This window comes from Thunnus albacares, chromosome 6 (genome assembly GCF_914725855.1).
Source record: "Thunnus albacares chromosome 6, fThuAlb1.1, whole genome shotgun sequence".
Lineage (NCBI taxonomy): Eukaryota > Metazoa > Chordata > Actinopteri > Scombriformes > Scombridae > Thunnus > Thunnus albacares.
This window is the reverse complement of record NC_058111.1, coordinates 32,647,517-32,663,421: the sequence shown is the minus strand read 5'-3', so window position 1 is coordinate 32,663,421 and position 15,905 is coordinate 32,647,517. Positions and strand designations below refer to the sequence as shown.

At 39.5% G+C, this 15,905-nt stretch overlaps 1 protein-coding gene across 4 annotated transcripts in view; it reads left to right on the top strand.

Moving 5' to 3' along the window:
- The first annotated feature begins 886 nt into the window (after positions 1–886).
- tpst1 (tyrosylprotein sulfotransferase 1) overlaps positions 887–15,905 on the top strand; it is a 52,131-nt gene continuing 37,112 nt past the window's right edge. For all 4 annotated transcript variants that reach the window (XM_044353479.1, XM_044353478.1, XM_044353477.1 and 1 more), the window contains exon 1: positions 887–1,117. The gene's annotated coding sequence lies outside the window, so the exon portion shown is untranslated. The remainder of the gene's footprint in view (positions 1,118–15,905) is intronic.

Below are 15,905 nucleotides of genomic sequence, written 5' to 3'. Positions count from 1 at the left end.
AAGACTGTCAGTTTTGTGTCTATATTGTGCATTCTCCTAAATTAATGTGTTTAATCAAATGACCACAAAGCAAATCTGGGGCGGGTTCTAGGGGCCCTCCAGCAGGATAATTTGGCTCTGATCGAACATTTGTGTTTTATTTGTTCATATAGTACTGCAATAGTTCCATGGCCCCACAAAAACTTTCTCAAGTACTATTCCCCATCTTCAAACATTATTGTCATTTTAAAGATATTTCTTTTAATTGAAGTAATACCCTGTTTTCTGCATAATGACACCAGTTTACAGCACTGACAAATGCAAAGCTTCATTAAATTGGAGCCACTAAAGCCCAGCAAGCTTGTGACTTTTGTTGCTTTGGTATTTAGATGGGGAACAATGCCTGAGGCTAACCTCAGACATACAAAGCTCAAATCATTCTCATTTTCATCAAATAATGCGGTGCAGTAAGTAAATGTTATTATGTATGACAAGAGGAGGCTCCTGATGTCCAAAATAAATCTTATAGTTTGGAGAGCCAGCGCATAAATCAAAGATTAAAATGATTTGGAGGCCATTCTGAATAAATTCATATATGGGAAATAAACAGGATTTTTAGTATCTAGTGATTTTAGATGCAGGGAATCTGAGTGAACAGCCGCACAATACTGTATTGGGATTATTATTTATTTAGGTCATGTTATTTTAATTGCTTTTAAATCAATATCTATACAGCTGATTGTTTAATTGATGTTCTTATTGGACTCCATAAAAGTCTATAGCAAAGTAAGACACTAGCAATGTACTATGTACTGTGCTTTTAAATCTACTGTAGTTCCGCCCAACACCGTATGGACCAATCAGCAGCTCTGACACACAACCCTTTCTGAATTATAGACTAATCACAGCTCGTCTTTCAACAGCAGTCCAGTTGTAGCAGTCTGGCTGATATCACCTCCAGTCTACCAGCCAGCGCAACAAGCCAGAACACCGTGCGACTAACACGGTCTATGTACGCAGAAAATGCCCGGAAAGTGACTCCAGAGGCCGGCAAGACTGCCCGCACACCGGCGCTGTATTCCGTGGAGCTTTTCTGACCGTCAAACCAGAGTCTCCTGCGCCGTCTCCGCAGCATTAGGTAGGTTTTTTGGCGCTGGGATGTTGTTGTAATGTCCCTCTCCTCTCCTTCCCTTTAGCCCAGGAGCTGCGACAACTAAACGCACATTTTGGCACGGGGGTTTGAATAACCGTAATACGTCGTTTTCTTTGCCTTGACATAGCTACTCTTCCTCTTATATGTGGGTTACATAATTGCTAGTGTTTGGCATGTTAGCTGTGAAGGCTGGAAAAATGACCCTGACTGATACAATCACATACAAATTAAGCCTGTGTCAAATAAATACATTTAGCCGGCGATGTGTGTTGACAGATAGCTCCGTTACGTACCGCTTTCAGGGGAGCGTCGCGCTGAACTGTATCACAAATATGCCTTTATAAGCGATAGACGTAGTTATGTTAACGTTACACACCTTGAAAATCACCGAAGACATTTTACCAATCTTAAGAGGCAACTCTTCCATTCGACATAAGACTGGGCCACCAGACAGTACCTACGTATTTCAAGTAAATTTAACTTTAGACGTGTTGTCAGTGCTATTCTTGCTGTCCTTTTGCCTGAAAATAGACAGCACTGGGCGCGGTAAGAGGCACTTTGAACGAAATCCGAAGTTCAGATTTGACGAACGTATGTAGCCTTAGTGGTGGAGATAAGTATGCCGAATTAACTAGGAAACTATGACCGTAACGAAACCGTAAGACGACTTAGTTTGAATTGTGCCTCTTTGCTGATGAACGAGGCATCATTTAATTGTCGTTTTTCTAATAGAGTTTGGTTTGAGGTTACGTCTAATGTTAGTAGATAATGTGTTGGGTTTACATATGTAAGTATTTGGCCTGTGAGTGCAACAGGGGTTTGGAAAAAATGACCCTGCCTCACATAATCACATTGGTCAAGCTTGTGTGAAATAGCCAGCAGAATATGAGGGTGTATTGGTGACATGTTAGTTCCACACATAAAGAAAACATTGAGTAATTTTCTTGGCTAGGTCCTGTCAGAGCCCAAACCTTATCCTGTTAAGGAGTGATTCTGTTGTCTTGGTGGAGTTAAGGCTCGAGTGATGCCTGTGCAAAAACTGAACCTTATCTGTATTTTACACATCCATTGTTTTTAGACTGCGGTGTTACAGTAAACCAATAGGCTACTATCTCCCAGGCTTCTAAGTGAAGTGATTATCACCATTGATAGCTTCATGTTCTCCTGCATTGCTTATAGTAGAGCTCATGTGCCAGGAATTATGTAGTGGACTTAAAACTAAAGGATACTTTTGTAGCCTGCAGGCTTACAATGGTGAATGTTTATAAAAAAAATTCTAGCATACTTCAAAAGCTGAGAAAACAGTTTCCAGTGGCCAGCGAGAGGCATAGACTGCCAGTGTCCTGGCAGCCAGGAGCACATCTGCTGTTTGCAGGTGGTCTGGGGAGGGAGACTCAAGTCCAGTTGAATTCAGAGTATTTCTCAGTTCTGGCTGCAGTGGGTCAGCTTCCACAGCTGCAGAGCTGGATCAGTTGGACTGCAGCTCACTTATGTATACTCTCATTTCCTTGTCTGAAAAGAACACCCACTGCTGCATCACAATTATTACATTCAGTCAAGCAGCTGTGTGACCACTGAGCCCAGCCACGGTTTCAACTGCAGAGCAGGGCCCATATTTATGAAGTTCCCCCAAAGAGTGCAGCTCAAGGACTTACTGACATGTGAGCCCACATTTCTTCAAACCTCCCAGAATGGTAATGCTGATGGCTGGAGATGTCAGCAGGTCTCCTGTGCTGCTTGCTCTCACTGTGAAACACTTGATTGATTGGTCACTGTTTGTTGACTGATTGTGGGTAAGAACAGAGCCTCCAATTGTGTCTCTGTAGCTGTCTGTAGTCACACAGTCGACACATTGTGATTTTTTTTTGTTTTGCTTCTTTTATTGCATTTCACAATGTTTATTCATTTATGTGAGTTAAAGCTAACAAGCACTAAGAAAATAGCATTTAATTCACATTGATAAGAAAACAAAAACACACGGATGTTCATGAGAAGTGTCCCGAAACAGTTGAGCTCTAAAGTTAGGTGACCGCCCACACATTGGTCAGGTTTCCCTGGTGACTTTATGTGTTTCAGTGGAAATGAATGGAGCTATTATTGTGTGTCTTGTAGTGTAGATGTAGTGTAACTGCAGATCTGATTTAAAACCAAAGAACCAAATGTATTCAATCAATTATGAACAAAAATGCAAGGAGCTTTTTGTGAGCTTATAACCAGAGAATGGTTTATAAGGTTGATAGATCATCAGTGCTGTAATTATTAATTTCCTGTTGATACTGTATGCTAATAAATTAACAGCTTAGTAGTTTCACCTTCAGCATGCATATTTCCTGTAAAGAGGAAGCACTGATGAAACTCTGAAATACAGTGAAATATGCTGCAGAAACCTCAAATGACAAGATGTCTGAGTGTGGGTTTGGCCTCTAACATTTAGATATGGTGCTGAAACTATTAATCAGTTTGTCAGTTTGATAGAGTATGTGATAGATGTGATGCTTAAACACATATCATAGTAGAAATAATTGTTAGCTGCAGCGCTACTCAAATACAACACAAACAGCTGACATTCACCTTGTATATTTTACAGGTTAATATCATTCTCTTCCAAATGATTACTAAAGAGCAGTGCAGCTGGGGGGTTGTGACATGTTGTGGCTGTAAAAATTACCAAAATTACCAAAAGTTTGCATCATCAAGCATGGAATGTCATTTTTTTAAATTTACATTACAAGACAATTATTGTAATAGAGTAAAAACTCTTCAAGGAGCATATCACATTGAACTCACTTACTACAAATCATGCTGCTGACCCCTTACCAAAATATACTGTAGCATTATATCGATTTGAAAATGCTTTTCCTGCCTTTCATGCAAACTCTGGGTTTCCTTTCATTTTACTGTGGAATGAAAATAAACACTTGACACTTGAAATATGCTTGAGGTTGGCTGGATGTAACGGGACAGAGTGCAAAGTGAACTCAGCAGTCACACATTTCTCTGTTCTTTATTTCTCTGTTTTGTGTCTTCAGGTAAGGCTAACTCATTGTTGCTAACTTTGGAGCTAACCCCTTCACTTTTCACTTGGGGAAACAACAGACGTGACTTTTTAGCATTTATTAACTGTTACACTGTAGTCTGTACTGTACATTTACTTTCAGACTGACTGACTTACTGCTGACCTTTTCCTCTGTTCTGCTCGCATCCACCGTCACTTTCCTGCTGCTCACTCTTTCCCACTCACTATGCAAACATACTACGCAATACCCTATTCCTTAACGAAGTTACACTACCAATAGTTTCCCAGGCAACGACACAGAGGTTGACTCACGTACCGGAACAGCACTGCACAGAGACTCGCAAAAGCTATTGATTTCCAAATGAATGGATATTTGGAGTTGGAGTTTTTGTTGTTATCATTATGGAGAAACACTGATTCAGTAAATGCTCAGTAAATGTTGAGTACAGTTAGACCCAGCAGTCTCCATTAGGTTGGGCGAGTTCAAAGTTCTGAAAACAACAATTTGTTAGTCTGTCCCTCCTGCCGCAGGAAATAATGGATTAATCCTGGAAAGCTATTGACGTAGCACTTTTCTCCTTATAAAAGTAACACTGTAATTATTCAACCAATTAGAATTTGGTTGGATGAGAGCATATCGACCAACTAATCAACCAGTCAACCAGGAGACTACAGCCCTGGTGAACACGGTATCACGTCTGTTTTTATGTTTGCTATAAGTTTTGTGTTGTGTGGTAATGTAGAGCAGTCTGCATTTACTGCTGAATTACCACACAACAATAACAGACTTTGACAACAGCGCAATCAGTCATGATGTTCAGTGTGATGGATTATCCATCTCAAGCAGGTTTCAAGTCCCAGCAAGTTGATTTTTGTAGCAGTGTATCGAACAGAAATCACTGCCTGTCGGGATGTCTGGAAAACACAATTCAGCAGGATCTAAAAATAATCAGCAGTAAACTTCATGAGGTTTGTTGTTAACAACATGCAAAACACTGCTATGGTTCTCGGAATCCGAATTCAAACAGAAATAAGAACAGTCTCCAGAGCAACGCTCCTACACTGACGGCTCTGGCAGCCCAGATTGTGTCTCGCTGCCTCACAAATTGTGTTCATACTCGTTGGATAAAGGCTGCCCACGTAGTACACATAACCCTCCTTCTTGCAAACACACACACACACACACACACACACACACACTCTGTGTCTAGTCACTGGCAGATTTACCCCCCTATACTTCTCAGCCAGTCACTTTACTGATTAGTGCTGTGTCAGTCATTGTTTATAACCCCTGCATTGTGGTAGTGAGTAGACATCTGCAGAGTTGTCGGCTGCACCACAAAGGTGACGTTGATCTACCTGAGCAGTGCATTGCAAGGAGATATTGAGATTGATTGAGCTAAATGCACCAAGCTTTACTGAGGGTGTTTGCATACAGGCAGGATTGCTGTGGTTTGAAGTGTGAATACTTCCTGTATGAACTACATATATAATGTCACGCAGTATATAGGTAGTTTTTTGAGTGGGAGAGTGACATTTCACTAAGTTCATTATAGAGGAAGCAGGATGGTTCTGCTCAAACAGAAGGGTGACATTCTCCTCATCCTCCACGTTGCAAGGTCAAAAAGAAATAACGCAGGCTACAGGGCCTTCATATTCAGATGAATTCCCCATGACGAGAGAGTCCCTTTCTTTAACAACAACATCTCTGTCATTGTAAAAGTGGAAGTTAGAGTATATTATGTCTTAACGTAAAAGTGATCCCACCCACTGTTGTGTAATCTGGGGCAAAGACAGGCCTCATTAGGAGATGTATTAATGTTGTTACTGTGACTTTAGAGTCCTGCTTGATGATTTAAAGTAGAGCTAGACTAGCTAGCTAGCAGATATATTGGTATCGGTGTGTTGGCAGTAACAAGAAACTGTAGTATTGAAATTAATTTATAATTCACGTGGAAGTCTGCCTGAATGTGAAAAATCATCAGCTACTTTTAAACTCGTTGCTGTTTTGGAGGCGACTTGATGCTCGATGCTGTTGCAGGGTCAACCACCACAAAGAATTCCTGTGAGAAACACTGAATAACTAAATGAAGGTAATAGGTTGTTTAAAGCATTCACATGGTTCACAGTAAGCTGATTGTCCTTAATGGAAAGCAGTATATAGTTGAAGTCCTGCCCACTTTGTGCTAACGTCTTGTCCACTGGTCTACATTATACAATGCATTTTTGAACACAGGTTTTAGAGTTGAAATTGAACAAGTAATTTAAAGAAGTCCCCTTGGGCTCTGAGAAATGGTGACATACTTTTTATGACCAAGTAATCGATTGATTTAATTGTTGACGAAAATAATTGTCAATTGAAGCCCTTATTGATCTTTCTGTGATATTGTGATAATTTGTTCATGTTATAAGATAAGTGGGTATCAAGTACTGCTCAAAAAAGTTATAATCCATTGTTAAAATAACAAAGTACACCAATTACAGTTCCTATTAGTCTTTGCCATAATAGCGCTGTCTAAACCTCACTCGGCCTATACTTGGTAAAGTCTTAATGTTTTTTTTTTTACGAGTTTGAAGAAGCAAAGTCATCATCAGCAGCCTGTTTCTGCTGCTCCCCTGAGACAGTTGCCCATGAGCTGGTTGTGCATTATCACCGAGGCAGAACTGAGAGGCTCTTGTCAGAGGCAGAACTTGAAACAGTGCAGCTAATGGTTTTTGTGAATGCCAACCTTTCAACTGAGCTCAAAAAGCCACTGTTGCAGCTTTCTTTTCAAATGGAACTGGATGTAATGCAAAGTCACAGTACAGCATAAGACAGTAAGAGTGTAATGGTACACAAAATTCATGGTTTGCTATGTACCTTGGTTTTCGGGTCATGGTTTGGTACGATTTCAGCACAGCAAAAAAAGAGGAAGGTGGAAAATCACATTTGGTCTTTTATTTTAAAAAATGTAAAAAATCCAACAATGGCTCATTGCTGGAAACTATTACTGAAACAGTCAAGTCGTGATGCAGTGGAAATGGAAAACAAGATTTCTATTTCTGCAGTGAGTCAGGACACTTGCTGACAGATGTTTTATTCTCATTTATGGTCGAACTGTATATAAAGTAGTAGAAACTAGCTCCACCTCCAGCAGCCACAACAGTAACATGCTGCTCTAACACTGATGCTTCACTATTAATAATCTAATGATGTCACATATAATAATATATCAGTCAGAGGGACCAAACCACTACTTTTACTGCAATACTTTTTAACTACATTTTTCTCTCTCAGAACCGGTTCTTACCACGTGCTATCTGACCACGTCAAAAATCAAATGTTTTTATCGTTGTTCTGAACAGCTTCACTCAAAGGTGGAGTGGTATCGAGATAATGGAGCATATTTTAATGGGATAGTTTGGATTTTTTGAAGTGGGGTTGTATGAGGTAGTTATCCATAGTCAGTGTACAGTAGATTTGGGTTGGCATGCTCCCAGTTTGGAGACGCAGGCAGGAGTACCGGCACAGAAGTAGGGCACTGTACTGCTGTGGATGAGGCAAGCAGCAAAACGTATTTTAGCCACCTAAAAAAAAAAAAAAATCAACGAGTTTAAGTGTACGCTATATTTATAATGTTTTCACAGCTTTACCTTTTGGCACTACAGTTTCTCAACTGTAAAACTTCCATATTCCTACGAATGCCGTGCACTGTGTCACACCACAGATAAGCTGTTTAGGTCAGGAAGTGCTGCTGCACTAGTAAGTAAACTATTTTCACATTAATTGTTTGAGTCATGGAGCATACTGAACTGAGGAAAGATGCGCACCGAACCAATTGTGAGTTTTTATTTGGGTCATTTGCAGCCTGTTATATAATTAGAGTTTCCTTGTTAGAAGTGAGAGCAGGACAGTTTGATTATTTCCTTTATGGTTCTGAACAAAGTAACTTAATGCTCTCAGCTCAGTCGCAGTGGAGCAACCACTCCCTGCGTTGTACGACCATTGAGTTGTTATCCCTTCCTCATCCTGTGCTGGTGATTTCATGGGCGTGTATCATCTTTTATGTGGAAAAGGGGAAGCAGGCATAACATTACATTCAAAACACCTCATTAATGTGGTTCAAACATTTAGGCTGACTGGCTGCATTGTGAATATGATCCAACTCAAGTAAGACAAATATTTTTCCGTCGCTACAGGCCCAGTGATTAAACAAACATTAAAACAGATGAATCTTGCCAGGGGGGGTGGTGTTTTTTTTTTTTTTCTTGTCTGAAGAAATGTCAGATTGTCTCAGCTTTAATTGCACACCATCCATTCTGAACACGCAAACCAGGTCCCTGCAGGTCATAAACAGCGTGACAGGTGCGTAAGCAAATGAAATCCCCAGGGACCCCAAGGTTGACTCAAGGTTTGTACAAATAGTGGGAGGGGAGGATGCCTATGTTTGCCCTGATCTCTACTTTATTTGCTCTGTAATCCCTGCAGATAATACCTGGATACAGAGGAATAGTACTCATGAATTAAGAAGCAGAAAGTCACACCACTGGATTAATTTGCACTCACTGCATCATCACTCCATTCCAACTGGAACGAGTCTTTCTTGCCTGGAGAGAGACATCTCTTCTCCCTGTCATACAGCCGACCTCAAGGTTGATTAGGTTTGTTCATAGCATGTGATTTATGACAGAGCCTGAGGGGCAAAGGTCATGGACAGGGTAATGGCCACGGTCCTGCTGATTGATCCTGCACTTTTGTGGAAGTTCAGGAATGTGCCAGATCGCTGGTCTGATTGGCAGCTTAATAAAGGCTGGATCATTTATCATTAGGGGAAAGATGACAGTTGGAGATCAGGGCTGCACAAGCATGGCTACAACAAAGATGCTTGTCTTTCCTAAATATTGTTGTAATGTTGTAATAGCATGATTATTGGACATTAGGTTTTTTTTTTTTTAAACCTCATGCCAATATTGATATATTTTTGTAACTAACTAGCTTTATGTTGTGTGTTCTGTTATTAATACTGCACTTTGAGTTTCACTATGAATGAAAAGTGTGGTACAAATTAAATGAGACCCTGAAACTACAGTCTCAGCTGTATTCCAAGTGAGCTTGTGGTCACTCTGTGAAGAAGGACATAGAAACTTTTGATGTGAAGCGGCAGAAACCAAGCCCAGCCTTTTTCTTCTATTATCCTGGAGAGCTGTGGCACCAGCACCGTCAGATCTCTCGTTCTTTATTCAAAATTCAAACTATAGTTCCAATATTTATTAATGAATATTCAGTTAGTAATTATTTGATTGAATTCAGGCTGTGTCTTGTAGTCCAGTTGGGGTTGTTGATAAAATACAGTCATTCTTATCTACTGTATGTCCTGTTAGTAAATTGGTGATTGTTTTTGTCTTTGTTAATGTTTTTTAATTTGGATTCAACACCATATATACTTCACCTTCTTCTTGCAAAGCTTATTATGAAGTAGTTAATCCCGACGCTTACCTTTTTTGAAGATTAACTACAAGATAACTCAAGCATGTGCACACTGTCCAGGTGCTGCGCCGCCCTTGTGGTTGACTTCCACCTTTTTTCTTCGTCAATGTAACATTATTAACAAATATTACTACAAAAATTGTTTTTTGCCATTTGAGAATTGATTCAGAATTGCATTGTATTTTTTTCACTCACTCCTAAAAGATGGGAAAAGGGGTGGTAAACAGCAAATCTGATGTCACCCGGTAGCTGTGGAGGCACCACACATGAACAGAATCACATCAATCTACAACATGCAGTAGTTATGTAGCTCATGTTTATGTGGTTTGAATCTGAAATAATTTGTGAAAATCCCATGGTAGTCCTCATGTGGTCTAACTTCTGTCACAGCCCTATTCTGGACCTGCAGTTTCAGTTTAGCCACCTACAGTATAGACAAGGAAAGGAATAGCAGAGCTGTAGATGTGCACAAGCTACAGGCAAGGATAGTAATAGCAGCTGAACTTTTGATACTTCTAGCTGCTCTGAATGTAAAAGAAAAAGGTCAACATGGAATGAGTGACATGGAAGCCTGACCTGAAAACAAAATGAATTACAATCCTGTTTTGAAGTGAAACTGAATTGTAAACATTGGGCAACATGGATTTTCGTGGTTGCCATATAATAGGCTAAAGCCATTGGCAACTAAATATGGTTAATAACATTCTTTATCATATTAGTAACTACACTGTAAACCACAAAAAACATCTTTCCGCAACTTAAGATTGGTTAATTTATCCTTCCAAAAGAGCTTTGTTTATCAAATTTCATTTTTTTCCTTCCTTGCTTTCATGCTGTCTTCCTTCCTGACACACCAAGATTAGCTCTGCAGTACACCAACCAGCATGTAAACAAAGTCATGAATGTCTCCGCTGTACAGTGTCTGCAAAGAATAGACAGATGTTTGGAGATGTCTCTGAAGTGGAGGAACGCTGATAAAATGATTTTAAATGAGTGTTTGGACAAATGAATCGCCAACTTATCTGTCAGTTTTGACTAGTTTCCTCTTCCAACATATAATCAGGCTGGCATCCTGTATCACCATATAGATAGAAATGGAAATGAATTCACTGTGCCACACAGATGACTGTGTTTGGTCACAGTGCTTGTTTTGAATATTGCATGCTTGCTATCAAGAGGTCTTTATATATTACTGACAAACTGAATGCAAAACCTGAAATTAGAATTTGGTGATCTACATGTTATGAAGTCTTCTTTGTGTTTGCTGATGTCATGGTTTCAACAGGCCTAATTAGAGAAAACAGGAAGGAGAGAGTTCTAAATATAGTGAGACGAGCTGTACTCTCAATCTCAATAAGCTTAATTATGTTGTAAAATGTGAGGGTGGTAGTGGAGTGTCCTGACTCAGTCCTTGGTTTACTTCAAAACCCTCCACTTGTCCATAAGAGGTGACCGAGACATACAAACTCCTGACAGGAAACCAGCTGGTTTTCCCCTGACTGCGATGGAGCGATCACTCATCCACTAATCACTGGAACATTTAAAGGAAAAAATCTTTTAACCTGGCTGGCATTCTTATCAAGAAATTAATGTCACAGCAGAAATGATGGAGAAGTGAGAGGAAACTTTGTAGAACCTGCTCCTCATAACAAGACCTCTTACATCAGGGCTCCACGAGGTGCAGAGCCACCTTCATTATTATTATTAAGTGTTGATGTGGTTTGGTTTCACCATTGCTCCACAGAGAGCAGCTCTGCTTTCCCTAATAGATCAATGAAAAAAATATCCTGCGAAGAGGATACAATATCAGTAACAGGAGAGAAGAGCCTCAATTAATTTAACACAAACACATTTCAGCCCTGGTGTAAGGTGTAACACGACACTTCTCTGAATCTCGACCGCAGGTTGTTATTCAGTCAGGCCATAATAACGCTTCAGCACTGAAGGATTGGGTTTATATCCCTTTTTCCATTTTTTCTGTCTTTATTTTGACTGTTTAATCAATATGCCATGTGTAATGTTCTAACAGAAGAATAGACAAAATAACTGTGATAAAACAGTAGCATTAATGTTCTTTGCATTTCTGGGCCCAGTTTACTGTATAGTGGGAAAGGATACAGAACACACTGTAGTCTGTACTGTACATTTACCGCCAGACTGACAACTTACTGCTAACTTTTTCCTCTGCTCCGCTCACATTCACCATTACTTCTCTGATGCTCGCTCTCTCGCTTAACCACTCACTCGCTACCTGCGGTTTCCCAGCCGACGACACAGACGTTAAGTCACGTTTCGAGACAGTGCTGCTCAGCGGCTCCCAAACGCTATTGATTTGCGAATGAATGGATATTTGGCGTTATTTTTGACATTATAAAAAGTATTTTTTGGCCTGGCAGGGGTTCTCGTTGTACTATTATAGGGGAAACACTGGATACCGCTGAATGTTTCACTGCAGTATATTGTAAAAACGGTATACCGGCACATTTCTAGTCAGTAGTCAACTATCCTCAGTTCTTCAATGGCTGCTTGTTTTGTGTGAAAATATTTAACATTTGAGAAGTTTGGTTTCGTTAGCTAAATGAAAAAAGCATTTTATAAAAAAAAACAACCAAAAAAAACCCCATTCATTTTTTTAAAGCAATAAAACACAAGTGTGTTTTGGTATTTAGTAAAGCCTTTGAAAAGGTAGAAATAGCACTGTTTTGGCAGCATTTTGGCAGTGCACCGCTTAGCTGTAGTGGTAGCATGCTCATGGATGTATGCTAGCTGGCTTAGCCAAGTTAGCCTGGTTACTCTGGTTACCCTGAAGTGTTGCTGCCGTCAGAGTGAGAAACGAGAGACTCGAGTTAGACCATCCTCCCTTAACACTGACTGAGTGCAACATTGTTCTGAAAACATGCACTGTTATCCCCGTATTTAAACGATTTATCACGTCTCCCCGTCCCCCTCCCCGCTGTTTGGAACGGCTATAAACACATTTGATTTCCGACGTGGTTAGACAACACATCATAAGAAACAGTTCTGATCGATCATAAATCAGCATAACACAGCTGTCAGCAGGTGTCCTGGTTCCTTGCAAGAAACAGAAAAGTTGTTTTTCTTTTCCACTGCCGCACAACTTAACTGTTTCAGTAATAGTTTCCACGCACATTATATAAAGTCCAGTGGCTAATCTGTTTTGACCCTATGTTTTATCAAGGTGTATCAAAGTTAATCAAAGTAGAGAAAGCAAGTGTAGGGGAGCCAGGTATTGATAATATGGATTAATCTTTTCTCTATCTGCTGTATGTACTGTAATTTAATATTGTAGTGCATCTATTTTGTGATATAGTAACATCACTGGAAAATCTATTGAGAAACCGTTCATTTCTCCTTGAGTAAGAAAGGGGCATTATGCTTTGACTCACCTTGACCTGCCTGTGATGATACCTGTGACTCATCTGTCTTCTCCTGCCACTTCTTTGTTTTTCACTAACTTTCATTCTCACCTGCTTTTCTTCCTTTCATCTCCTGTGAAACTATCTATAAATGACACATAACAATCACTTGTTTCATTTTTGACTACTTATATGTCTGTCCACCTGCTTCTTTTGCTGATGTCTTCCTTGAAAACATTATGTTTCGTGTCATGAGACTTACCTGTAGTGCACTCAACCTCCCAGATTGATTATATTGAACTGTTAAAGGGAATCAGAAGGTGGACTTCCCTTTCAAGGGCATTTGAGGCAGCCTTGGGGAAACAACAGGCTCCTCTTGTACTCCTACTAATAGACTAAAGGTGTTGGCAGCCTGACATTCTTTGCGGCTTCCCCCTCCCTTTAACGCTGAATCACCAAGGAGAAGACGCAGTGATGTGAGGTTGCGTGGGTGGGCTGAAAGAAAAGACAAAGCCTGACTACAGGAAAGGAAAGAAATAAACAGTGTCAGATGCTGCACTGTAAGAACTTTTGTAACAGCATTTATACATTTTCTACATTCCTCCGTCACAGTGCAGAGGGAATTATTTGAAGCATTTATCTGCAGCTTAGTCTTACATGAGCTCTGTCTCACATGGTGGCTAATGCAAGGAATTAGCTGTAATGTTTTGTTGTGAACTGCCCCTTACATGTGTAACTACGAGTTAACAGTTGAGGATGTTTGCTTAAAAGCAACAACAGCCACTTGGCTCATTAGACAGGAGTAACCCACTGAGAAGAAGTTGGCAACATGGTGTCAGAGGGGAAACAGATGGTAGAGTGATGCAATGCTGTGTCCTTGTCCTGGCTAAACATGTTCAAACACAGGACACAATATATGGACAATATATGCAACTAATGATTGATTCATTTGCTGTTTATTTTTTACATTAATTGTTTTGTCTATAAAATGTCTATAAAATAGTTAAAAATGCCTGTTTTAATTTATCAGAGTGGAATATGCAATCTTCAGATGTCTTGATCACTTTACTATCATGTAAACTGATCATTATCTGATTTAAAAATTGTTGCAATTTCATTTTCAGTCAATCAATTAATTGATTAATTGCAACTCTAACACAATACTTAACTATTATTATATTGCATAATTACAAACATTTATCTTTATCTTTTCTGTTATTTTCAGGTCTTTATTTCCCAAAGTACAAGCGTGGGTACCATGAGAACCCACGGTTATAGCCTATAACTCCTGTCACTGTGGTACTTGTCTCTTATAAAATTTAGACAGATTGCCACCTTTTATTAGGGTCAGCTTTTTACATTTCTTAGTAACTACAGATATTTGACTTTTAGTTATCTTTATATTTAATCACCTTTTCTTGGCTGAGAAGGCAGAAACACCACAGTGCAGACTGTCAGCCTAATTAACGTTCACAACCTGTAGCTACAGTGAGAAAATGAGATGAATGCATTAGATTTGAAATGCTGATTAAATGTATCTGACACATTAGAATAAGAAGTGTAGCCTACATACTTTTACACCTTTACTTTTCTCAAGCTATTTGTCAAAATACTGGAGTTGCCAATGCAGAACTATTAAGTTAACGCGCTTAAAATATTGAAATGATATGCATTTAATGGGGAGATTCTCCTGAGGTTGATGTGAAGCAGCCAGCAAGTCACACTTTTATTGGGCATTATCTGCTTATTGTTATTGTTTGTCTCTCTCCTATACCTTGTCTTAATTTGATTATGTTGAATATAGCGCTTTAATCGTACGTGAATATAATGTTTTGTATCTGTTGCCTGGGCTACATACAGTATATTTAGATAAGATCATTTCTAACATGATTGTTGCATGTGTTGATAAAGTTCAGTATGACCTAAGCTAGTTTGTTTATTGAGTTACTGTGACAATGTTGACTTAATTATTGAGAGATCTTTAGTGAGTATGGGCAGGGTCTGGATATCATTAGGATGGTGGAGGGTGGTACAGATTTTAATTTGTCTGTTAGATGAGGAATAATAAAAAAACGGACCATAGTTTGTCATTATAATTGGCAAACGTGATGGACAGTGCTGGCTAGGAATGAAAAGCCTGTGTATTGCTTTGTTCAAGTAAAAATGTTCAGGAAATGTTCAGCATAGGATTTCATGGATTGTTTCTCCAGTTGATGCATTTTAAAGGTTGAGCTGGATTGATTGATTGAATAATGTATGTGCTCAGGAAAATATAACATTTAAGGGAAAAATGTAAATGCGAATCTCTTCAACATGGATATTCTGTGCTATTTTGTTATATTTTTTTGTGCCAAAATTCAGTATTTTTAACAAGTAATCATGGATTCTCCAGGGATGTATTCTTGTTGGGACGGGAAGAACCTCTTGACTCTCACATATTTTGAGAATTAGTCAGCCATGTTGTGGCTCCTCATTTATATTTATCATTCTTTTTTTCTTTTTTTTTTGTTTCGCCTGTGTGTGGTTTTGTCAGGGCAGGGCAGGGCCGGGCACAGATGGAAATTGTTGATTTCTGCCTTCGTCAGCAGGCGACATTGCTTGCCAAACAAGTACTCTGCCTCTCAGGACAGAGAAGCATTTCTAAACATAGCTGTATGTGAAGGTCTTGGGCTCTTCATGTATCTTCAGACTCTCGCATACTTCTAGGACATAAACGTCACTCAGCAGTTATGTATTTGCTGAGAAGGAACAAGGTCGATAATTAAAACTTCATGAGTTGGATCAGAGAAGTTGGTAAAAGGATATGACAGTGTCTTGGGTCATTCTGTGGTGCTCTGCCCAGACTAAGATTCATCCAAACAGTCCCTCGGATACCATGACGGGGGAGTCAGCTGCACTGGGTTCATTGCTCTG